This window comes from Wolffia australiana, chromosome 15 (genome assembly GCF_029677425.1).
Source record: "Wolffia australiana isolate 7733 chromosome 15, ASM2967742v1".
In the NCBI taxonomy this organism is placed as follows: domain Eukaryota; kingdom Viridiplantae; phylum Streptophyta; class Magnoliopsida; order Alismatales; family Araceae; genus Wolffia; species Wolffia australiana.
The window spans coordinates 7,196,882-7,222,502 of record NC_135849.1 but is presented as its reverse complement, the minus strand read 5'-3'; the positions used below and the strand labels follow the sequence as shown (position 1 = coordinate 7,222,502).

The following is a 25,621-nucleotide window of genomic DNA, read 5'->3' as shown; positions in this document are numbered from 1 at the left end:
CGCAGTATTCATACTGGAAATTACAATCAAGAATTGCTTTATCAATCATCATCTACTTCAGAAATAACTTCTGAAGAATTATTTAGATCCAAAAGTTCAATATCTTCACAAAAAAGAGTCAATTGAGCAGGTTATTTTTGTTAAGGAGAATCATAAAAAGCTTCAATCTGTATAAATTTCATTGTCAATATGAAAGACTTCTATAAATCCAAATGTGGGAGAGATCAAGAAGATGCAGAGTCATTTATCTGCTTGGCTAGTCAAGTATGAGCTTGTTCATAGATCCTTGGGCTTTGATTATCAAGGAATAGAGACTTTACAAATAAAACCCGAAGATTGGGATTCCATTGCTGTCATTTTATATGTGTATGGTTACAATTACTTACGTTCTCAGTGTGCTTATGATGTCGCACCAGGTGGATTTTTAGCTAGTGTATATCATCTTACGAGAATACAGTATGGGGTTGATCAACCGGAGGAAGTATGTATAAAAGTTTTTGTCCCAAGGGAAAATCCTATAGTCCCATCTGTTTTCTGGGTTTGGAGGAGTGCAGATTTTCAAGAACGTGAATCCTATGATATGTTAGGAATTTCTTATGATAATCATCCACGCCTTAAACGTATTTTGATGCCTGAAAGTTGGATAGGTTGGCCTTTACGTAAGGACTATATTACTCCCAATTTCTATGAAATACAAGATGCTCATTAAATGATAAGAAACTTATGTCACTTAGATGATACAACTTCATATTTCAAGTCAAAGAATACTTTTACTTTAAGGTCTGTTCCCTATAAAACAGAGTTACTTGATTCTAATTCGTATTCTGCATCAGTTAAAAAGAGTTAATTTATATTATTCCTAACCCCATTTAAAATGCTCTTCGTTTTTTGATAAGGAGACACAATAGAATGAATGAAAAGGGTTCTGTACTATGAACTTTGTACCGCGCATATCACATAGATAAATCCCATAAAATAAAGTAAAGTAAAACAAGTAAGAATAAATTAAAAATACATCGAAAAAGAAAAAATTCACTAATCAAAAAAGAATCAGATTTAATTTGTACTGTCTATGAAAGGATAATTAATTTGATCTCTTTTTATCTTTCAACCTATAAGTTAGGGTGCTATTTTGACTTCTGATTTATATATTACTTAAAATATAGATAAAGTTAGTGAACTTTTTTCTTGGAATTATTATGCATTTTTGTTATTTTTATTCATTAATAAATTTCTTTTATTAGTAATATAATTAGATCTAATAATATTAATCTAAGTACATAATAATAATAGAATTAGAAAATATAAGAAATATAATGGTAAAAAATGAAAAACGAAACTTTTTGAATCAATGAGATCAGTCATAATTTAAAGACAAAAAAGTGAGTATAATGGAATTTTTAACCCCACACCCACAGCACTTATCTTAAAGTCATCAAATCCTCCTCTTTATCTAACTATAAGCTATAAGGATGAATAAGTACGTATCAAGTTCTATTAATGTACTCAGACCTTTCTTTCTTGCTGAATTTGTATTCTATTCTTCCGAGAATTAATTAGTTGTCAGGAACCAGGTTTGAACTGGTGACACGAGGATTTTCAGTCCTCTGCTCTACCAACTGAGCTATCCCGACTATACTATTTGACATGCATCACCTTATCTTACTCCATCTAGTACTTCTGTTTGTGTTCATTAAAATAACAGGACAAAAAAAAATAATAGGCGTTTAAAACTTTTTTGACTTTTTTGGTCTTAACGTAAATAGGAATTTCAAGATTGATATTATAAGTGAAAGGATAACCTAACACTAGAAATTGTTACTAGTGAATAAGTCACTTCACTATTCTCGACTATTTGTCCATATATCTTCATTTGTACGTATACAAAAACCCTTGGTCTAAACATAAAGTGCTCGGATCTTTTAGTGAAGGAGTAGAGTAAATGTAAAATACAGTCAATTTTGAGTCACCGATGAAAAAGAGGAAAAAAACTTAGGAAGTCAAATCGTTTTTTTGGGGATAGAGGGACTTGAACCCTCACGATTTCTAAAGTCGACGGATTTTCCTCTTACTATAAATTTCATTGTTGTCAGTAGTGACATGTAGAATGGGACTCTCTCTTTATTCTCGTCCAATTTATTTTATTGTCAAAATAAGAATAAATCAGATTCTGGAGTGAATGATTTGATTACTGAATATTCCACTATTACTTTAAATTGGAATGAATTCAGAATAACTTTTAAATCTGAAATTAAAAAATTTTTTATTTTAATTTATCTATTTATAGATATATTAAATATTTAAATTAATATTCTGGATTCGGGTCCTGATTAATCAGTTGAAATATCAGTATATATACGTGTGTGTTTGGTATAGAGGGTGAGCCTTTCTTAGATAGAAAGAATAATTCCAGATACCAACGTAATGCAATCAACTCCATTTGTTAGAACATCTTCCATTGAGTCTCTGCACCTATCCTTTTTCTCAAAACAAGGATTTGGCTCAGGATTGCCCATTTTTAATTCCAGGGTTTCTCTGAGTTTGGAAGTTACCACTTAGTAGGTTTCCATACCAAGGCTCAATGCAATTAAGTCCGTAGCGTCTACCTATTTCGCCATATCCCCTTTCTTTTTATTTCAGACTGGAATTCCATTGTCATCCCTTCCACTTCTTTTATTTCTATTTTAGAAATCCAAATGTGGAGTTAATTAAATTAGCTACTGATTTCTATAGTATAGCGAAAAAGTATTTACGGCTCTTTTTTGATCTATTCTCTCGTTTTAACCTTATCAAATGATCCATATCCCAATCGAAATTGATTCTATCATTGATATATCTGCAATTCAATAGTGATAAGATATATCCCTAGATCTATGTCTCTACCCACTTGATTTTTACATCCGTACATGGAATACTGCAACGGTCGATATTTAATCTTCTCTGTTTTGTCCTATTTACTTACTTTACAAATGAAACCAGAAAACTATGATCTGGATTGTATCTTTATCCTTATCTTAGACTAGATCTGCTATATGCCGAATAAAAGAGATGGGACTAAAGAAAAGACTATATATAATAAGACCAAGTATAACTCTACTTGTATTAATTTAATTTAATTTTTTTTTCTTTTTTTTAGATTAAAAAAAGGTTTTTTTTAATTTTTCAATTCATATTTTATACATTATATAATTTTTTATAGTTCTATTTAATTATCAATTTAAGTATTTCATTCTTATCTTATGAATTTTGATTATATATTAAAATTATATATATATTAGTTCCTTCCATTACTAATTTAACTAATTTATTCAAAAAATTTATTAGTACTTTTTAATATAGTCAAATTGGATTTTAGTAAGTTTTGGTATTGTTATATAAAACTTATATTCTTATAATATATAAGGTCTAATAGAGTTCTTATAGAATTAAGTAGATTAGCTAATAAATAGTCTAGTTATAATAGTTAAGTTAACTTATTTGTTTTTTTTTTGTAATTAACTATAATATAGTTAAGTAATATATTTTTTTTTATGCTAATCAATGTTTAAGATAAGAATAAATACACAACTATATACTATTACATTAGACAAAAAGGACTCTAATACTAGACTAGAGAGATATATATAATATAGGCTATATATAAGATAATAATAGACAAAAAATATAACATACAAAGAAAAGACTATACAATAATTCTGAAATGAAGAGAAGATAAGAAGAAAATAAACTGAATTGTAAATAGTCAAGATACTCATAATTTGCGTGCTATAAGTTAGTTTGGTTATGTGAGCCCGCTTAGCTCAGAGGTTAGAGCTTCGCATTTGTAATGCGATGGTCATCGGTTCGACTCCGATAGCTGGCTTTTTCCCTATTATCTGATTTTTTGATGATTGATGATACCCTCTTGACATCAAAAAAAGTCAAAAGACTGCTCTTTTTTTCCTTTCGTGAAATGTTGAGTTGCTCATTTATTATATTATGCGACATTAACTTCCACCTATGAATCAAAAATTGGAGTAATTAGATTTCTATCCAACAACTCTAGAAAGAACACCCATCATAAAACGTAGTCTTAATCTCGTATCTATATCTCTATACATGTATCTCAATATATATGGATATCTATCTATAACTATAAAATCTAAATAAACTATAATAGAAAATATCTAATTCTAATAAAACATGTAAAAAAATGCGTATATATAGATACAATTCCATTTCGTTCTTGTTTCTAATACTTACGTAGATTTTTCTTTGCTTTGTTTATGCTTTAGTTCAGCCTTAATTTAGATTTTTTTCTATGAAATTTCAATAAAATAATAACATAAAGGAGTTTTTATGTCTCGTTACCGAGGACCTCGTTTCAAAAAAATACGCCGTCTGGGGGCTTTACCAGGACTAACTAGTAAAAGGCCTAAATCCGGAAGTGATCTTAAAAACCAATTGCGTTCCGGTAAAAGATCACAATATCGTATTCGTTTAGAAGAAAAACAAAAATTGCGCTTTCATTATGGTTTGACAGAGCGCCAATTACTTAGATATGTGCATATCGCTGGAAAAGCCAAAGGATCAACAGGACAGGTTTTACTACAACTACTTGAGATGCGTTTGGATAACATCCTTTTCGATTGGGCATGGCTTCGACTATTCCTGCAGCCAGACAATTAGTTAACCATAGACATGTTTTAGTTAATGGTCGTATAGTAGATATACCAAGTTATCGTTGCAAACCCCAGGATATTATTTCAACAAAGGATAATCAAAGATCAAAAGCTCTGATTCAAAATAATATTTCTTCATCCCCCCATGAGGAAGTACCAAAACATTTGACTCTTGATTCAATCGAGAATAAAGGATTAGTAAACCAAATAATAGATAGTAAGTGGCTCGGTTTGAAAATAAATGAGCTCTTAGTTGTAGAATATTATTCTCGTCAGACTTAAACAAACAAAAATCACAAGGAAAGGCTTGGATAATTTTGTCCCCTTTTCGGAGAGAAAAATAGCTAAGAAATCCAAGTTTAAGCTAAGGTCTTTTTGATCTAGATTTTTCCTAATTCTGTATTACAAGAATCAGGAGTAAAATTTTCATTCCTTTTTCGCGTTTTTTGGTATTTTTATACTACAGTAATTGGGAATAGAAAATATCATCTTTCATCTCAAATAAAGGTAGAAATCTAATAGAGGAGAAATAAAGGTATAAATCATTATTTAATAAATTGTGTTAAGTAGCCGTGGTAAATTAAGTGAAGGTAGAGAAAAGGAAAGAGAGGGATTCGAACCCTCGGTAAACAAAAGCCTACATAGCAGTTCCAATGCTACGCCTTCAACCACTCGGCCATCTCTCCTACATAACATAATCTTATTATTGACCACAAACCGACTGAATAGCGAGTAATTCCTATTTTTGCAGTATAGGTATAGCCAATCCATTCTAATGATGGAAATAGAAAAACTTTTCCACACATAAAATACTCAAAAAAAAAAACAGTCAATAGATTTTTAGAATTAAGGAAAAGGGGATAGACATTACAATTTGGTAAGACGAAAATATTTTTTTATTATATATATATATAATATATATATTAGACTGAATAATACCAATGACTTAACCTCAACTAAATCAACTGACTGAAGTATCGCTATTTTAGACTATGGTTAGATTTAGACTATGGTTCTATTGTAAAAAACGCTTTTTCGAGTCAACCCCTGATGTCTCAATGGCAACTCCTCTAATTATCTACCCCATGGATCTATTACAAATGGATGAATTCTTCCGTAAGTTTTTCTATTTCGACTTTATAGTGTATTAGACACATTATAAAAACAAACAGGTGAATAGAGAATATTTCTTTTTTTCTCTTTTCTTTGAATCATGATGAAATAAAACTTCTTAACTTAAGTTCTCAGAATCTGGAGTGGAGGAATATAAAGCTCTTGATTCTTTAAATTAAAAACTTAGTTAAATTAAACGGGTCATACATAGTTCTATTCATTGAGATACTGCCAAATTTAGATGAAATTACAATTATAGTAAATCTTATCTCGCCCGACAAAGGGCACAATTTGAGTGTAAAGTCTAGTCTATCTTTTTAGAATTAGTCTGTTTTTATGTTATTTCGTACTGTACAATTCACTTGTTTGTTAGATCATTTGCCTTAAGGTAAATGAGAAGAATTGTAGAATGGGTTGCTAATTATGCCTAGATCTCGGATAAATGGAAATTTTATTGATAAGACCTTTTCAATTGTAGCCAATATCTTATTACGAGTAATTCCGACAACTTCAGGAGAAAAAGAAGCATTTACCTATTACAGAGATGGTGCGATTTGATTTTTTTTTTTAGCTATCAGTCTTACTAGAAAGAGACATTTCTGGGGTTCAAGATAGAAAGAAAATATTTTATGTAAATAAACCTACCCTTCGTGAAGGTGAAGTTAATCTTGGAGAGAAAACAATGCCTTCTGTCGTGTATCCTCGATTGATGCGGCCTCAGATGCTTGAATCGTTGATTTGAGTATTGAGCGAAAGGTTATACCTATAGATATTGCAATGGCAGGCAGGTCAATTCTAGTTTACATTACATTAGTAGTATGAATGGGTGGCATAGGGGAAGAAGCACTACACTTAGAAATCAACAACGCGAAAACTTTGTTATAAATGACCCCTTTTACTTACTTATCGGTATCGGGACTAATCAAAAAAATGGTTGGGACAACAAACATCCATCTCGTTTGTATTTTGGATACCCATATAACCATCGAAGATCGTTGAAGTGACTAATTCCTGAAAATGGGGCGTTAGGGACAAAGAAATTGTTGGAGTTACCTTTTCTATCTAACTAACACTTATATGATTGTTGGTAATATAAAAACCTCTTGCAGGAAGGATGGCTAGAGATTTCTTGTAAAAATACCAGTCCCTATCAGTTCATAAAAAAGGATATTTTGATTTATAGATCCCACGGATTATTCCTTTTAAGAGTATGCACAGAAAGGAGGAGCCGTATGAGGTGAAAATCTCACGTACGGTTCTGGAACGGGGATTCTTTGAATAGAATGACAACCGTAACGGATGTCGGCTCAATCTGAAGGAAATTATGCGGAAGCTTTACAAAATTATTATGAAGCTATGCGACCAGAAATTGATCCTTATGATCGAAGTTATATACTCTATAATATAGGCCTTATACACACAAGTAATGGGGAGCATACAAAAGCTTTGGAATATTATTTTCGGGCACTAGAACGCAATCCATTCTTACCACAAGCATTTAATAATATGGCCGTGATCTGTCATTACGTGCGACTATCTCCACTATAGAAAGAAAGAAAAAAGGATCAAATCGGCTAGTAAATCAAAGCGAAATACTAGAAAAAGAAATAGGCTTTCTACATAGGCATCGTTGAAAGCAACGATTTTTATAAGCTGTAGCAAAGAAAGAGATTTCAGGGGAACAAAATAAATACCAACATAATATGAAGCCTATATACTCTTTCTATGGATAAAGGATCCAATTGATAAAAGAAGCACCGTAAAGATCCATTAGCAAGGTTCTCAGTTAATAAAATAAAAACTGCTTATTTATCTTACATGATGAGATAACATGATGAGATAAAAAATTAGGAATCAACTTATGTAATAGAGTTGATCCACTAAGGTATTGAGCAGCGGTGTAGCATCAGATCCCAAAGATAGTAAGTCTTTTTTCTTATATATACTCTAGAAGAAATAGAAGAAAGTCTTTTTCCAAAATTCTATATAAATTTCATCTATGAAACCGAGATAGTTACCTTTCAGAAAAATATAACGATATGGGAAATACCATACCTAACCTATATTTCATTCTTCTGAAGGTGGGAGAAAAGATAAAACTAATTTAATGATTTAAATTAGAGTTTGAAACTTATGTCAGTAATTTCTTCTGTTTACCCCCCCCCAAAAAAAGGGATAAATTTATCAGAAATTTCATTCAGTTAAGTTAGATAGGGTAGAGTAAGATGCAACGTCCGTCTAAATAACTGATTGCTGAGCCGTATGAGGTAGGAAACTCTCAAGTACGGTTCTAAGGAAAGGAATTGATTTACCTATTCCGACCGTGGAGAACAGGCCATTCGACAGGGTGATTCTGAAATTGCAGAGGCTTGGTCCGATCAAGCTGCTGAGTATTGGAAACAAGCTATAGCGCTTACTCCAGGTAATTATATTGAAGCACAAAATTGGTTGAAGATAACGAGACGGTTCGAATAATACCACTCTCCCTTTTTAATTCATCACAATAGGTTTGTTGCGTCCTGCAAATGGTTATTAAATAAATAAAATCAAATAACAGTATTCTCGCCCTGATAAAGATCCAATCAAGAAATTTCATTATATCCCTTCCTTTTGTAACAAAAAAATTATATTGAGTTTTTTATCGTGTCATATATATAGGGTAGCAAGAAGGATGTAGGAATCGAGTAGAGTAGAGACTATAGCTAAAAAGAGACTAGAGACTTTTAGTCATTTTTAAAGTTAACTAAATCTATAAATAGAGATAAAGACAAGATATTGGAATGATCCTGATGGTATTAATTATCAATGAGGTTATGTTTTGATTTCTAATTAAAGTAGTTCTAATTAGAGTAGAGTAATTAAACTATTTCATTTCTTATATGCATCCACTTGGATGCATATGACACTTACCTATTTATATAGGATAGGAATGCGCGAGATTATAAAAAAAAGCGTTTTTTCGTGAGACCTGGAAAGTGGTTAAAGATTTAAAAAGGTCCGTTGAGCACCTAATCGCTATGTCATAATAGATCCGAACACTTGCCCCGAATTGACTTCAATATCATAATTGCTCTAGTGAATAACTAAAAAAATAAATAGATAGATGGTAAGTAAGAAAAAGGGAACTAATCATAAATATCTATCTCTCAGAGGTTCACTAAAAACTTGACTGTTGGCAGGTCTCTTTGTATGTGTTGTCCGGAAAGAGGAGGACTCAATGATTATTAGTTCGCCGGAACCAGAAGTTAAAATTTTGGTGGATAGGAATCCCGTAAAAACGTCTTTTGAGCAATGGGCCAAACCCGGCCATTTCTCAAGAACAATAGCCAAGGGCCCTGAAACTACCACTTGGATCTGGAACCTACATGCTGATGCTCACGATTTTGATAGTCATACCAATGATTTGGAGGAGATCTCTCGAAAAGTATTTAGTGCTCATTTCGGTCAACTCTCCATTATCTTTCTTTGGCTGAGTGGCATGTACTTCCATGGCGCTCGTTTTTCTAATTATGAAGCATGGCTAAGTGATCCAACTCACATTGCACCTAGTGCCCAGGTGGTTTGGCCAATAGTGGGTCAAGAAATATTAAATGGTGATGTGGGCGGCGGTTTCCGAGGAATACAAATAACCGCTTGGGTTTTTCAGCTTTGGCGCGCATCTGGAATCACTCGTGACTTACAACTCTACTGTACTGCAATTGGTGCCTTGGTCTTTTCAGCATTAATGCTCTTTGCAGGTTCGTTCCATTATCACAAAGCTGCCCCAATACTGGCTTGGTTCCAACATGTAGAATCTCTGTTGAATCACCACTTAGCGGGGTTACTAGGACTTGGTACTCCCTCTTGGGCAGGACACCAAATTAATGTATCTTTGCCGATTAACCAATATCTTAATGCTGTAGAAGATCCTAAGGAGATACCACTACCACATGAATTTATCTTGAATCAGGATCTTTTGGCTCAGCTTTATCCTAGTTTTGCTGAGGAGCAACTCCATTTTTACCTTGAATTGGTCAAAATACTCAGATTTTCTGAGTTTTCGTGGAGGATTAGATCCAGTAACAGGAGGTCTATGGCTGAGCGATATTGCACACCATCATTTAGCCATTGCTATTCTTTTCCTGATAGCTGGTCATATGTATAGGACCAACTGGGGTATTGGTCATGGCTTGAAAGACATTTTAGAGGCTCATAAAGGTCCATTTACCGGTCAGGGCCATAAAGGTCTTTATGAAATCCTAACAACGTCATGGCATGCTCAATTAGCTATTAACCTGGCTATGTTAGGCTCTTTAACCATTATTGTAGCTCACCACATGTACGCCATGCCCCCTTATCCATACCTAGCTACTGACTATGGTACACAACTTTCATTGTTCACACATCATATGTGGATTGGTGGATTTCTCATAGTTGGAGCTGCTGCACATGCAGCCATTTTTATGGTAAGAGACTACGATCCAACTACTCGATACAACGATCTATTAGATCGTGTCCTTAGACACCGTGATGCAATCATATCACATCTGAACTGGGTCTGTATATTTCTAGGTTTTCACAGTTTCGGCTTGTATATTCATAATGATACCATGAGTGCTTTAGGGCGTCCTCAAGATATGTTTTCAGATACCGCTATACAATTACAACCCATCTTTGCACAATGGATACAAAATACCCATGCTTTAGCACCTGGTACAACCGCTCCTGGTGCAACAGCAAGTACGAGCTTAACTTGGGGGGGAGGTGACTTAGTAGCAGTAGGCGGAAAAGTAGCTTTATTACCTATTCCGTTAGGTACCGCAGACTTTTTGGTTCATCACATTCATGCATTTACGATCCATGTGACTGTATTGATACTACTAAAAGGTGTTCTATTTGCTCGTAGCTCCCGTTTAATACCTGATAAAGCAAATCTTGGTTTTCGTTTCCCTTGTGATGGTCCTGGAAGAGGGGGTACATGTCAAGTATCCGCATGGGATCATGTTTTCTTAGGTCTATTCTGGATGTACAATTCGATTTCGATAGTCATTTTCCATTTCAGTTGGAAAATGCAATCGGATGTTTGGGGCACTGTAAGTGATCAAGGGGTCGTAACTCATATCACAGGCGGAAACTTTGCACAGAGTTCCACTACTATTAATGGCTGGCTTCAGAGACTTTTTATGGGCACAGGCAGTTCAAGTAATTCAGTCTTATGGTTCTTCATTATCTGCATATGGTCTTTTCTTCTTAGGTGCTCATTTTGTATGGGCTTTCAGCTTAATGTTTCTATTCAGTGGTCGTGGTTATTGGCAAGAACTTATTGAATCTATTGTTTGGGCACATAACAAATTAAAAGTTGCTCCTGCTACTCAGCCTAGAGCCTTGAGTATTATACAAGGACGTGCTGTAGGAGTAACCCATTACCTTCTGGGTGGAATTGCCACAACATGGGCATTCTTCTTAGCAAGAATTATTTCAGTAGGATAATGGCTAGGAGGATTTGAAAGGCATTATGGCAGTAAGATTTCCAAGGTTTAGCCAAGGTTTAGCTCAGGACCCCACTACTCGTCGTATTTGGTTTGGTATTGCTACCGCGCATGACTTCGTTATTCATGATGATATTACTGAGGAACGTCTTTATCAGAACATTTTTGCTTCTCACTTTGGTCAGTTAGCAATAATCTTTCTGTGGACGTCCGGAAATTTGTTTCACGTAGCTTGGCAAGGAAACTTTGAGTTATGGGGAAAGGACCCTTTACATGTAAGACCCATTGCTCATGCAATTTGGGATCCTCATTTTGGTCAACCGGCTGTAGAAGCCTTTACTAGAGGAGGTGCTCTCGGCCCAGTTAACATTGCTTATTCTGGTGTTTATCAGTGGTGGTATACAATCGGATTACGCACCAACGAGGATCTTTATACTGGAGCTCTTTTTCTATTATTTCTTTCTGCTATCTCTTTAATAGCAGGTTGGTTACACCTACAACCTAAATGGAAACCAAGTGTTTCGTGGTTCAAAAATGCCGAATCTCGTCTTAATCATCATTTGTCAGGACTTTTCGGAGTAAGTTCCTTGGCTTGGGCAGGACATTTAGTTCATGTAGCAATTCCTGCATCGAGGGGGCAATATGTCAGATGGAATAATTTCTTAGATGTATTACCATATCCGCAAGGGTTGGGCCCACTTTTTACAGGTCAATGGAATCTTTATGCCCAAAACCCGGATTCTAGTAGTCATTTATTTGGTACCTCCGAAGGAGCGGGAACGGCTATTTTAACTCTTCTTGGTGGATTCCATCCACAAACCCAAAGTTTATGGCTAACTGATATGGCTCATCATCATTTAGCTATTGCATTTATTTTTCTGATTGCTGGGCATATGTATAGAACTAACTTTGGGATTGGGCATAGTATAAAAGATCTTTTAGAAGCGCATAACCCACCGGGAGAGTCAGTTAGGACGTGGTCATAAAGGTCTTTATGACACAATCAATAATTCCCTTCATTTTCAATTAGGTCTTGCTCTAGCTTCTTTAGGTGTTATTACTTCTTTAGTAGCTCAACACATGTACGCCTTACCTGCTTATGCATTTATAGCCCAAGACTTTACTACTCAAGCTGCGTTATATACTCATCACCAATACATCGCAGGGTTCATCATGACAGGAGCATTTGCTCATGGAGCTATATTCTTCATTAGAGATTATAATCCGGAACAGAATGAAGATAATGTATTGGCAAGAATGTTAGCCCATAAAGAAGCGATCATATCTCATTTAAGTTGGGCCAGCTTGTTTTTAGGATTCCATACTTTAGGCCTTTATGTTCATAACGACGTGATGCTTGCCTTTGGTACTCCGGAAAAACAAATCTTAATTGAACCTATATTTGCCCAATGGATACAATCCGCTCATGGTAAGACTTCATATGGTTTTGATGTACTCTTATCTTCAACGACTGGCCCCGCATTTAATGCCGGTAAAAGCATATGGTTACCTGGCTGGTTGAATGCTGTTAATGAGAGTAGTAATTCACTCTTCTTAACGATAGGTCCTGGAGATTTCTTGGTTCATCATGCTATTGCTCTAGGTTTGCATACAACTACCTTGATTTTAGTAAAAGGTGCTTTAGATGCACGTGGTTCTAAATTAATGCCGGATAAAAAGGATTTCGGTTATAGTTTTCCTTGCGACGGCCCGGGACGAGGTGGTACTTGTGATATTTCGGCTTGGGACGCTTTTTATTTGGCAGTTTTCTGGATGTTAAATACCATTGGATGGGTTACTTTTTATTGGCATTGGAAACACATTACACTATGGCAAGGTAATGTTTCACAATTTAATGAATCCTCCACTTATTTGATGGGATGGTTAAGAGATTATCTATGGTTAAACTCTTCACAACTTATCAACGGATATAACCCTTTTGGTATGAATAGTTTATCGGTTTGGGCCTGGATGTTCTTATTTGGACATCTTGTCTGGGCTACTGGCTTTATGTTTTTAATTTCCTGGCGCGGTTATTGGCAGGAATTAATTGAAACTTTAGCATGGGCTCATGAGCGCACACCTTTAGCAAATTTGATTCGATGGAGAGATAAACCAGTGGCCCTTTCTATTGTCCAAGCAAGATTGGTCGGATTGGCCCATTTTTCTGTAGGTTATATATTCACTTATGCGGCTTTCTTGATTGCCTCTACATCAGGAAAATTTGGTTAATTTAGTTATTCGTTTTATGTCCTGTATTGTATCGTCAAGAATTTCATTCCTTTTATTTTGATGAATAAGGGGAAGCCCCCTTATTATATTTCTACATCTAAGATCCGAACTATATTTTTGATAATAAAATAATAGGAACTGAAAATTATGGCAAGAAAAAGTTTGATTCAGAGGGAGAGCAAGAGACAGAAATTGGAGCAGAAATATCATTTGATTCGTCAATCCTTAAAAAAAGAAATAAGCCAAATTCCGTCGTTGAGTGAAAAATGGGAAATTCATGGAAAATTGCAATCCCTACCACGTAATAGTGCACCCACACGGCTTCATCGACGTTGTTTTTTGACGGGACGACCTAGGGGTAACTATCGACACTTTGGACTATCCGGACACATACTTCGAGAAATGGTTAATACATGTTTGTTACCGGGCGCTACAAGGTCTAGTTGGTAAGGATAAAAATACCGTTCACTTTTGTTTTTATAAATCTCTATGATCCATGATCATGGAGTGGCCCCTCTTTACCATTCTGTATAAATGGACTATTCTAATTATATAGATATGGTAAAGGGGCGTATATTCTTTTTGTCCACTTAGTTCTTCAACGCGGAGTAGAGCAGTTTGGTAGCTCGCAAGGCTCATAACCTTGAGGTCACGGGTTCAAATCCTGTCTCCGCAACATTGTTTTTTGATCAAATCAAAATAGATAAAAGAAATATACATATCTAGATAATCTCACTATTTTCTTATTTTAGGTGTGGTATTATTCTAGTATCTAGTTCTTAATAAGCTTTTTGTTTTTGGATGGTAGGTTTTGTTTTTCGATTGGCGGGTAGATAAAGAAACAGAATCATCTAACGACGACACTCTAGTAGTAAACTAGACTAAATTAGTAATCATAGTAAATGACTTCCCCATGGGCGGATAGCGGGAATCGAACCCGCGACTTCTCCTTGGCAAGGAGAAATTTTACCATTAAACCATATCCGCTTTTTTGATACGCACACATATGTCCACACATATATGACATATATGATATATCATATATGCGTTTGGATCATATTTGTGCAGGACCTGATACTATTTCTTCTTCTTCTTTCAGGAAGATTCCGATTCCAAAAAACCGATAGATACGATAAAATAAGTAATCAAAAAATGATATCAACGATATGATTGAAAATAAAACAAAAGAAATATCTTTCTTTTTGTTTTCAAACTTTAATTCAAATCTATCTCAAAAGAAGAATTTTATTAGAAGTAGCTGTGTTTTGGATGGAAGAAATGCCGGAGAAAAAGTTCAAGAGATGAGAGAATTGAGGATAGCTACCAAAAAAACTAATCCAATCCATAATGAAGTAGCAGAAAATACAATATTTTTGTTACTTGACCAACCATCAGAAGAAGCAAATACAACAGGTACACTAATCAGTAAGACTGATGAAGTCGCAATTAATGCAAAAACAGCCAATTGGAAAGCAATAGTCATGCTTGTAATCCTCCAAGCTACCAACAAATAAACTATACCATTTGATCCCTTATTTAGTTAAAATTTTGAGAAAATGCATCATGGCGGGATTTAACCATGAATCAATTCATTCATTAAAAGTTATTACCACTTTATTTAGTATTTGATTTAGTTTACTATATATTTAACTAACAAATAGATATACTAGATCCTGTATATACCTATCAATATACACATAGATACATACAAATGAATACATATATAGACCCTATCTAGAATGTCACTTTAACAGGGTAGTGTATCAATTCATATGGCCATGTTCTATTTGTAGAAATAAAATAGAAATTGTCTTTTGGAGAGATGGCCGAGTGGTTGATAGCTCCGGTCTTGAAAACCGGTATAGTTCTAAAGAACTATCGAGTGTTCGAATCCCTCTCTCTCCTTTTTCTTGTTGAATCTTTTTTTATTGGCCTAATATACTGTTATAAATTGTTCTGGCTCGGCTATCCTACGTCTAGCCGAGCCAGAACAAAAAAAGATATATAAATCAAAAAATATCAATTCAATTAATTAAGAGGGGTCATGAATAGAACAGGTTCCAATTCACGATCGATTCCCTTTTCAAATCCTGCTGCAGCTGCACGGGCTCTTCCGCATGCCACAAATGACCCACAAAAAAGAAGAAGCCTAGAACAAAATGAGAAGTAGCTAACCAACTTCTAGGAGATACATAATTGACTGCATTGATTTCGGTAGCTACGCCACCCACGGAATTTAAAGAACCTAGAGGAGCGTGAGTCATATATTCCGCTGAACGGCGTTCTTGCCAAGGTTGTATGTCTTTTTTCAGCCTGCTCAAGTCCAACCCATTTGGACCTCTTAGAGGTTCTAACCAAGGAGCTCGTAGATCCCAAAAACGCATGGTTTCCCCTCCAAAAATGATCTCTCCAGTTGGGGAACGCATTAGATATTTACCTAAACCAGTAGGTCCTTGAGCGGAGCCCACATTAGCCCCAAGGCGTTGGTCTCTAACTAGAAAAGTAAAAGCTTGAGCTTGAGAAGCTTCTGGTCAGGTTGGACCATAAAATTCACTAGGGTAAGCAGTATTATTGAACCAGACAAAACAACAAGCTATAAAACCAAATACAGATAAAGCAGCTAAACTATAAGACAAGTAAGCCTCTCCAGACCAGACAAATGCGCGGCGAGCCCACGCAAAAGGCTTGGTTAAGATATGCCAAATTCCACCAAGTATACAAGTGAAACCTAACCATACATGTCCGCCAATTATATCTTCTAAATCGTCCACACTAACAATCCAACCTTCTCCTCCAAAAGGAGATTTTAGTAAATAACCAAATATAACACTTGGGCTAAGGGTCAAGTTGGTAATTTTTCTTACATCTCCCCCTCCTGGAGCCCAGGTATCATATACACCACCAAAATAAACAGCTTTGAATACTAAAAGAAAAGCACCTAGACCTAACAAAATTAAGTGAATACCTAAAATTGTGGTCATTTTATTTCTATCTTTCCATACATAACCAAAGAATGGAAAAGATTCTTCAAGAGTTTCAGGTCCCAGAAGCGCATGATAAATGCCGCCAAAGCCTAAGACTGCAGAGGAAATTAAGTGAAGTACTCCAGACACAAAGTATGGAAAAGTATCTATAACTTCTCCTCCCGGACCTACCCCCCAACCTAAAGTAGCTAGAGGTGGAAGTAAAATCAATCCTTGTTCATACATCGGCTTTTCCGGTACGAAATGAGCCACTTCAAATAGGTTCATTGCTCCGGCCCAAAATACAATTAATCCGGCATGGGCTACGTGAGCTCCAAGTAGTTTACCGGACAAATTGATAAGTCTGGCATTACCGGCCCACCAAGCAAAACCGGTGGTTTCTTGGTCACGACCTGCTAAAGCTAAAGTTCCATTAAAGAGCGTTTCCACGTGGTAGAACCTCCTCAGGGAATATAAGATTTTCATGAGGCTGATCCTGAGCCGCCATCCAAGCACGAATACCTTCATTTAATAGAATATTTTTGGTGTAGAAAGTCTCAAATTCAGGATCTTCTGCTGCACGGATTTCTTGGGAAACGAAGTCATAGGCACGTAGGTTCAGAGCCAGACCGACTACTCCAAGAGCACTCATCCATAAACCAGTTACTGGTACAAATAACATAAAGAAATGTAACCAACGTTTGTTGGAAAAAGCAACCCCAAAGATTTGGGACCAGAAGCGGTTAGCAGTTACCATTGAATAAGTCTCTTCAGCCTGAGTTGGGTTAAAAGCACGGAATGTATTTGCACCGTCACCGTCTTCGAATAAAGTATTTTCTACAGTAGCACCATGAATAGCGCATAGCAAAGCAGCGCCTAATACTCCAGCAACTCCCATCATATGAAATGGATTCAACGTCCAATTATGAAACCCTTGGAAGAAAAGGATGAATCTAAAGATTGCTGCTACACCAAAACTAGGTGCAAAGAACCAACCAGACTGACCCAGTGGATAAATCAAGAATACAGAAACAAAAACTGCAATTGGACCGGAAAAAGCGATTGCGTTATAAGGTCGCAATTGAACAGATCGAGCAAGTTCAAATTGACGTAACATGAAACCTATTAGCCCAAAAGCCCCATGAAGAGCAACAAAAGTCCACAGACCACCCAATTGACACCAACGAGTAAAATCTCCTTGAGCTTCTGGTCCCCACAGAAGCAATAAAGAGTGAGCTAAACTATTCGCAGGAGTAGAAACTGCAGCAGTTAAAAAATTGCAACCTTCCAAATAGGAACTCGCCAATCCATGGGTATACCATGAAGTGACAAAAGTTGTACCTGTGAACCAACCGCCTACGGCGAAATAGGCACAAGGAAATAGCAATAGGCCGGACCAACCCACAAAAACGAAACGGTCCCTACGTAACCAGTCATCCATAATATCAAATAAATCATTTTCTTCTTTGGTAAATCTACCAAGGGCTATAGTCATAGTGATCCTCCTATTTAACTACTTCAACCATTTTCGAACACCTCATCTCATTTTATTTCCAGGGTATATCATATTTCGATTTTATATAGACGATACCAAGAATCGCCCAATACCCCTTCGAATGGGTTTCGAAGATACAAACTCTTCCTTTAGTAGACTACTAATAGTAGACTACAAATTAGTAGACTACAAACCGACCTAGGTAAATCCATCAGTTAGTTTGATTTGATTAGTCTTTACTATTACTTTTTTTTCTTAAAAACAACAATTTTGAACTGAACCCCGAATTGTCCTCTAACTCGAATGCAGAGTACTTTTTTAGCGGGCCTAACCAAGAAAAAAAGAAACTTCGAATATGTATCTTTTGACTTTACCTTTACTCGTTAGATCAAAAAATATCGTATTGTAGTTTTTTTTTCTCCTAAATCTAAATTAAATTTGAAATACTAAACTCAATATTAAATAAAGGTAAACTAGAAATGAAAACCCCCTTATTGTATTTGTTCTCTATTGACTTGGCTCAAAAAAAATATCTTATTTTGTAATCAAAGAAAGAGATTGAAAAATTTATTAGTGAAATAAAGTTTTCTTTTTGGGGAAAAGGAATAGCAAATTATTCCTATGGAGCATCCAGTAAAAAGAAGATGAAAACGGGAGATATCGACAAATTCTTGGATGGTTAAAGTTAAAAAAAAAAGTCAAAAAAAAAGAGTCCGCTTTTAGAATTTCATCTCTATAGAATTTGAATATCAGAATAGCCAATATAGTCATGATTCAACGTGTCAGGTCCACTTATTTTTTTTTGTTACTTTAACTATGGCTTTGATTGGGAGACTGTAGAGATTAGGAAGACTTTGGTTTGGTGATTAATATCTAATAGATCAGAGATCTAGAATAGCAATGTCCTAGGGTTAGGACGAAAAATAGATCTAAAAAAGCAAAGGAAGTCTGGTAACAATTATTAGATCAATAGAGGATCGACTCCTCCTCCCCTAAAAGGTTTAAAGATTTTTTATTATCTAAAATATAGTGAACAACTTTATAACTAGGTTTTAATCATAACTAGAACTATTCATGATAAAAGGTGTTTTATGTTTCTAATATGGTTATCTTTTTCACAAATATCAACAAGATCCATCTATTATACTCTCCCCTAAAAAATGAAGATTCAAATTTGGGTCAAAAAAAAAGCCCCTTATCGGATTTGAACCGATGACTTACGCCTTACCATGGCGTTACTCTACCACTGAGTTAAAAGGGCTTAAAACTCACTAAATTCTCAATTTTCCATTATGAGTCTACCGCGGGTATATATGTCCATATATTACATCTACATATAGATGTATAGGAACTTATGCAGGAACAAGAAATTATATAGATTTAAAACTAAAGGGTTGAAGTCCTAAGTCAAGTCTAGCAGAAAGTTCGTCAAAAACCTTACCAATAAACTAAAGTGAATTGTTTCAATGTTACTTTAGCTATTGTATTTGATCTATTGTCTTTGCTTTTGAGGGATCATGAGAACAATATTGAATTAATTCCTACATATACAAATCTTACAGAGATGTATGAGATCAAATCGTATTTTATTTAAAGAAATCTATTAGGGTAAATTAAATTCAATAACTAAAATTTCTATACTTTTGATCTTCGATCAATCACTACTTCAACTAATTTGATATACTACTTTTTTTATTTGTTAATCTACTAATATTTTTGAATATTTTTTCTTTTTTTTTTTATTTAATATATTAATTAAATTCTATAATATTAGATAAATATATTAATATATAAATAATAGAATATATTATAGAAACATATTAATACATATGATTTTAAGACATATTTCTTTAATAGAAAAAACATATATCTTACTTAATATTTATCTATTCTGAATTTTTATATTCATGTAAGGACTTTTATATTAATTAAAAGTTGAATATTATAATTGAGTTTAATATTAAATTAAAAGAAAAGAAATTTATAATTCATTTTTTTATTATGACTTTTACTAAACTTATCTAGCTTATTAGCTAGCTTAATATAAACTTAATTTAATATCGTCTAGTTCATTAAAGAGAATAGGTAGGGAACTTTCCTATTATCTTTTCCTATTATATTTAGTCTAACTAAATAAATAATGAATATTGAACCGAACCTAATTAGATTATATAAGGAAAGAATTCTCAAATAATAAAATCTCAAATTTGACCTATTAAATAAGTCTACACTATTGTATTATATAGTATATATGACTATATTATATGAGTATAATAAATAGATCATAGCGGATGACACATTTATGACCTCCTACCTAGAGGGTCGGTCGGGAATCATCAAAGTTGAAAAGCTCTTTATAATCAGACCAGTACTTACATTTTTACAATTACTAGGTCCTTTTTGTATATTTTTCCATTTTTTTAGATTCTATTTATTGTATTGACAATTCCAAAAAACTGATCATATTATGATCATAGTATGATGGTGGTCGGGCGGATATGCCCCTATCGTCTAGCGGTTCAGGACATCTCTCTTTCAAGGAGGCAGCGGGGATTCGAATTCCCCTAGGGGTAGGGTACTGGGAAAGTAAGTTCATCGTGGCTTAGTAATAATTGAGAAGCCCATATCCATATCAATTATCTATTATATATGTATATGATATGGATTCTTCCTGGGTCGATGCCCGAGTGGTTAATGGGGACGGACTGTAAATTCGTTGGCAATTGTCTACGCTGGTTCAAATCCAGCTCGGCCCAAAAGTTTGCCTTTCCGCTTTCTTTTGAGTATGACATCACCTTTTTCTAGAAATACCTGATATGTATGTAAGAATAAATAAAAGTCTAATTTGTGTTCTTTTTTATCATTATTATATTAAAAATAACTAATAAATATTAAAGCAATAGTAATTATTACAGGTTACTATTTAACCAGTGTTATGATTACTATATGAATCACTAGATATAGTATAGGCTATATCTAGTCTAGCTGGATATCCCTATAGCATTCGTGTTTATGTTATAATACAGCAAATAGAGTGTTCTTAGGAAACCCTAAGAATAGACAGAATAGACATACTGTCCAGCCTGCTGGGATTGTAGTTCAATTGGTCAGAGCACCGCCCTGTCAAGGCGGAAGCTGCGGGTTCGAGCCCCGTCAGTCCCGAACTAAGATCCGACGACCCGATAAATCTTTGAATTTCTGTCTGTATTGTTCCCGACGCACAAGGATAAAACGGGGAGCAACATATAATTCTAGGTAGGCATCTTTCTCTCTTTTTTTGTTTTAATGTTCGATTTAGTATCACACAAATAGAACAATTTATACTTACTAGCCATTAACAATTTCAGAACAAGGAGACATATCTATGTGGATTGGGACAATTGAATTGGTGGTATCACTCTATTTATTAGTTTGATGGATACTCTAAAGGAAAGGTCTGACATGACGTTTTCGATTGCTCTTAATCCATGAAATATATTAGAGTATTAATATTTTTATAGAGTATTAATATTTTTAGTAGGATAGGAGTACACATATAAGGAGTCTATATATGGTATTTATTGCATGATACCTAATGATCTTACCAAAATCAGCTTGACAGAGAATTTTTCATCTACAAAAAAATGATATATATTAAGTTATAATTAGTAGTTTATTATTATTAAATAAGTTATTAGTATTATATTAATTGTATTATATTAATGACTTTTTTTCTTGCACTTCTACTGTTTGTTTGGATGGCCAATGGAATACCGGTCGGTCATATGATATCTCATGAGCTAATTAATGGGAGAAATCTAACAAAAAAAAATGAAGGGGACCTTTTTTTATAGTCTAGTCTAAAAAAGAAAGAGTGAAAACATAAACTCAATGAATTCGTTAGAGAATCAGGAATCCCTTTTTTTACTTGGTATGGATAAAAGATCTTCCTATGTTATACTAGTCTATTCAATTCTCGATGATGAATCTCTTTGATAGATTAGATATTGTTATTCATACACGGATTTCATTTAGTATCATTAGGATACAATTAATCCAAATTAGATTATAGCAGTCAAATTTATTACCTCTATGGGATTAGATCCCGAGTTATTGCGAAGAAAAAAACAATAAGATTATGGAAGTAAATATTCTCGCATTTATTGCTACTGCACTGTTCATTCTAGTTCCTACTGCTTTTTTACTTATCATCTACGTGAAAACAGTGAGCCAAAATGATTAAGTTAACTGAGACTTTGATTTCTTATCCGTCATTAAAGAAAGGGATTTAAACTCCAAGTCTTAAATGGAATGATTGGACTGGAATCGACACTAGTGGAGATAGTATGGTAGAAAGAACTAAATGATATAATATAAATCTTTCTACCACACTATCGTGTGTTCTATTGTAGCATCTCTATATTTAGAGACTATATATTTGTAGACAGATATGGGCTTGACAACGGAGATCAATCTCCAATACGTCTGTACACAGACTTTTTAATTAGGGAAATAAATATATAAATTCAACTAAACTCAAATTTCGAGTTATTTCGTATTTTCGTCGCTTTTGAATTTTGACCAATCAAAAATAAATCATAATTTAAGGTCCAGAGATTTTTCTAGCTCTCTTTTAATTTATACTGAGTATCCCGAGATAGATGAAAACTGTTCAATTAAAAAAAAAAAAAATGGGGGCTAGTTTTCTATAAAACATATAAAAAAAATGAAATAAAGAACTCGAATCATTCTTCTTTTTTTAGCGTTATAAAGAAGTCATTCATCAATCTAGAAACTGATAATCGATGCCACCTTGTATGATCACTTCTTTATATCTGTAAAGAGGAGTCAATTGGCCCATTTGTTAAGTCATACTTAAACATGACATTACATCAGATTTTGAGATTTGTTGATAAAGCCTAAATAAAGAAAATTTCTAGAAATTTTAAATGTTAAATTATGAGACGTAGATCGCTCAACACAAAAAGTTTTATCCCTGGTGGCTGTGTTCACTACTACAAGCTTGAGTAGAAAGTATGTATTAAAATAGTAATAACAGAACAAATTTATCTCAGAAGAGTAAAAGTAAACAAAGAAGAAATCACATAAAGCAAAAAAGAACGTTGGCTTGGTTCTTAGTTATTATAATAGCCGTAAGAACCTGTTCAACAAATCAAAAAATAGAAAAAAATAGATATAGTAACAACTTGGTTGAAAAAAAGCCTATCATGAAAAATCTTATTAATATAAATATATTCCGTTGCCTTTTTTACAAATACACCTAGAGAATTTAGTTATTTCATTTTCTGCTCAAATGGTTAGTGTTTATTAGTGTATTGTAGTTTATTATTGCTATTTCACTGTAGCAGAATTTGAAAGCATAGACATCTTGATTTCAAACAAACAGGTCGTAAAACATTAAACAGCTGATACAATTTTATGACTCAATAAAAAGTACCTCTAAAGTCCACTCCTACCCCAGACTACTAGTGAAAGAGAAAATGTAAAGACTACCATTAAAGCAGCCCAAGCGAGACTTACTATATCCATGTGATATATCTCCTATCCTTATCATATGAAAGAATTATTCCATTATTGATTACTAATCATAGTAGAATCAATGGGGCAGAGTCAAAATGGAATTATGACTTACCCCTATTGATCATCCAATAAATAGATTTGTAACAAGTTCCTATAGTTAGAACATTTCTGTTATATGAATTCAATAAAGATTAGACACAAATAAGATAGACATACTTTCTAAATATCAAGCCAAGGCTTTTATCCTAAGATAAAGATAGAGGAATAGTAAGACTTACATTTTTGTTCACTTTTATAAGCAACAAAATAAAAACAGAGATATAACTACCTCACCAGCAAGGTAAGGTATATAAATTGCTATTTCATAATTCTATTTTATCTAAACCTATTATCATTCTGTGAAACAATTTGAAATATGATGCGTTCTTATAGTCTTGTTGTTTTCCAATCTCCTATAATGTCAAAATTGAACCTTTATTCTATTTCTAGAGGAGAGGGTACAATCAATCAAGAATGACTAGTGATTATTTATCACTAGGATTTTCCAGTTTAGAGACAACGTATCTTTTTTTAGTTACTTACATAACTGAGAAATCAATTTCCCCTCAGCCTAGCCAATTGACTCAGTAGAAACTTACTCACTTAACTTAATATTGATTGTATAGTCAACTAATGAAAGTATGAAGATTTGATAGTGTTTCCTATTAAACCTAAGCCGAAAACTAAAATAAAAAAGGAGTCTCTTTTTTGTTATTTTTCGACTCTGCTCTTTCAGTCATGACTAAAATAGTATTTCCTATCTCTTACTATGGTGGATATGAATCTCATAGTTGTCTCTTAATATTTTTTTTTCTGTTTGTTAGTTACTTATCAAGTTTGGTTTGTTCGTAACATACTGAAAACTACCTAGTTTGAAGAATTACAGGCTTTGCTTTTTGAGAACCGATGGTTACTTAGAATTAAGTATTAAAAAAAAAAAAGGCCTAAACCTTTCGCTCTGTCTGTTTCTCTTTACGAAGAATTAGGTTTAGACCAGCAGGATAGTCTAAGAAATCGCGATTTTTTCTTGATCAGGCGACACCCAGATTTGAACTGGGGATAAAGGATTTGCAGTCCCCCGCCTTACCACTTGGCCATGTCGCCAAATAAAAAGAATAAACGCTAGATATAAATGCTATTTATATTAGAAATATAAATTGTCTATTAGTATTTATTATAAATAGAGATTAGCTTCTTTTTTTTTGATGAGAAAAAAGTCTCACTAAGTATCAATATTATCCCAGTAGAATATTACTGGAGATAAACTCAAGTAAACTCTATTATATAATATAATTCTAAAAATATCAATACCATTTTCAATAAAATCTTAAAAAATGAAGAAATTACTACTCATTTTATATTATTACATATATAAATTAGTATTAAGTACTAAACTCAAAAAATATTTTATTTATATATATAATATAAGTAATAGACTATAGAATATACATAAATCCCTTTTTCAATTGTGATTTTGACTCATAACACTAATTATGTATATTAAGTACATATATAAATATAAACCCCAGAACACAAGTAATAGATACAGAGCGAGCGGGTATCTTCTTTGTATATTTCTAGAAATATTAGAATTATGGTGCTTTAATTTTTCCTTAACTAGAAAATTTATGATATGGCACAACCTGTGTTGCCCTGAGTAGAACTATCATAACAGATCAAATTTACGACTAGCTCACTGTACTTAATTCATAAATACAAGAAAAACGTCTTATGTATTTTAATTGTATTGTATGAATTCGAATTCTACAAAAGAAGCTTCTAATCATTTGTTGAGTATGTCATGTTCAAAAAACTCTTTACTCCTCCCTATTATTATAATATGGCTTTCTCGCATTACGTGAAAGCCAATTAACTCCCTTTTTTGGTACCCAATCTCATCATAATATCATAAATAATAAGTCGAAATTGGATAAATTTGGATAGTCTATACAAGACTCCCTAAGTTAAGTTTACAAAGCGGCAGAAGATTTTCCAGGAATTTATCAATTTATTTCCATTTGTATCTTTCGCAAATTCGAGTCAAATTTGCGCCGAAAATTCTCTTTATTTTCTTTTTATTCAACCTCTTTTTCTCAGATCCGTTGATATGTCGGAAATACATATATGGAG

The 25,621-nt window shown here is 33.7% G+C and overlaps 9 non-coding genes across 9 annotated transcripts; 4 read left to right on the top strand and 5 right to left on the bottom strand.

Moving 5' to 3' along the window:
- Positions 1–1,561: 1,561 nt before the first annotated feature.
- Positions 1,562–1,634, bottom strand: TRNAF-GAA (transfer RNA phenylalanine (anticodon GAA)). The gene has a single exon. It is a non-coding gene; the product is annotated as a tRNA-Phe (tRNA).
- Positions 1,635–3,789: 2,155 nt separating this feature from the next.
- Positions 3,790–3,862, top strand: TRNAT-UGU (transfer RNA threonine (anticodon UGU)). The gene has a single exon. It is a non-coding gene; the product is annotated as a tRNA-Thr (tRNA).
- Positions 3,863–5,260: 1,398 nt separating this feature from the next.
- TRNAS-GGA (transfer RNA serine (anticodon GGA)) lies at positions 5,261–5,347 on the bottom strand. Its single transcript has one exon. It is a non-coding gene; the product is annotated as a tRNA-Ser (tRNA).
- An 8,729-nt stretch (positions 5,348–14,076) lies between these two features.
- TRNAM-CAU (transfer RNA methionine (anticodon CAU)) lies at positions 14,077–14,150 on the top strand. Its single transcript has one exon. It is a non-coding gene; the product is annotated as a tRNA-Met (tRNA).
- Positions 14,151–14,390: 240 nt separating this feature from the next.
- On the bottom strand, positions 14,391–14,461 carry TRNAG-GCC (transfer RNA glycine (anticodon GCC)). Its single transcript has one exon. It is a non-coding gene; the product is annotated as a tRNA-Gly (tRNA).
- Positions 14,462–19,121: 4,660 nt separating this feature from the next.
- TRNAT-GGU (transfer RNA threonine (anticodon GGU)) lies at positions 19,122–19,193 on the bottom strand. Its single transcript has one exon. It is a non-coding gene; the product is annotated as a tRNA-Thr (tRNA).
- Positions 19,194–20,605: 1,412 nt separating this feature from the next.
- On the top strand, positions 20,606–20,688 carry TRNAY-GUA (transfer RNA tyrosine (anticodon GUA)). The gene has a single exon. It is a non-coding gene; the product is annotated as a tRNA-Tyr (tRNA).
- A 332-nt stretch (positions 20,689–21,020) lies between these two features.
- Positions 21,021–21,094, top strand: TRNAD-GUC (transfer RNA aspartic acid (anticodon GUC)). The gene has a single exon. It is a non-coding gene; the product is annotated as a tRNA-Asp (tRNA).
- Positions 21,095–24,524: 3,430 nt separating this feature from the next.
- TRNAC-GCA (transfer RNA cysteine (anticodon GCA)) lies at positions 24,525–24,595 on the bottom strand. Its single transcript has one exon. It is a non-coding gene; the product is annotated as a tRNA-Cys (tRNA).
- Between the last annotated feature and the right edge of the window lie 1,026 nt (positions 24,596–25,621).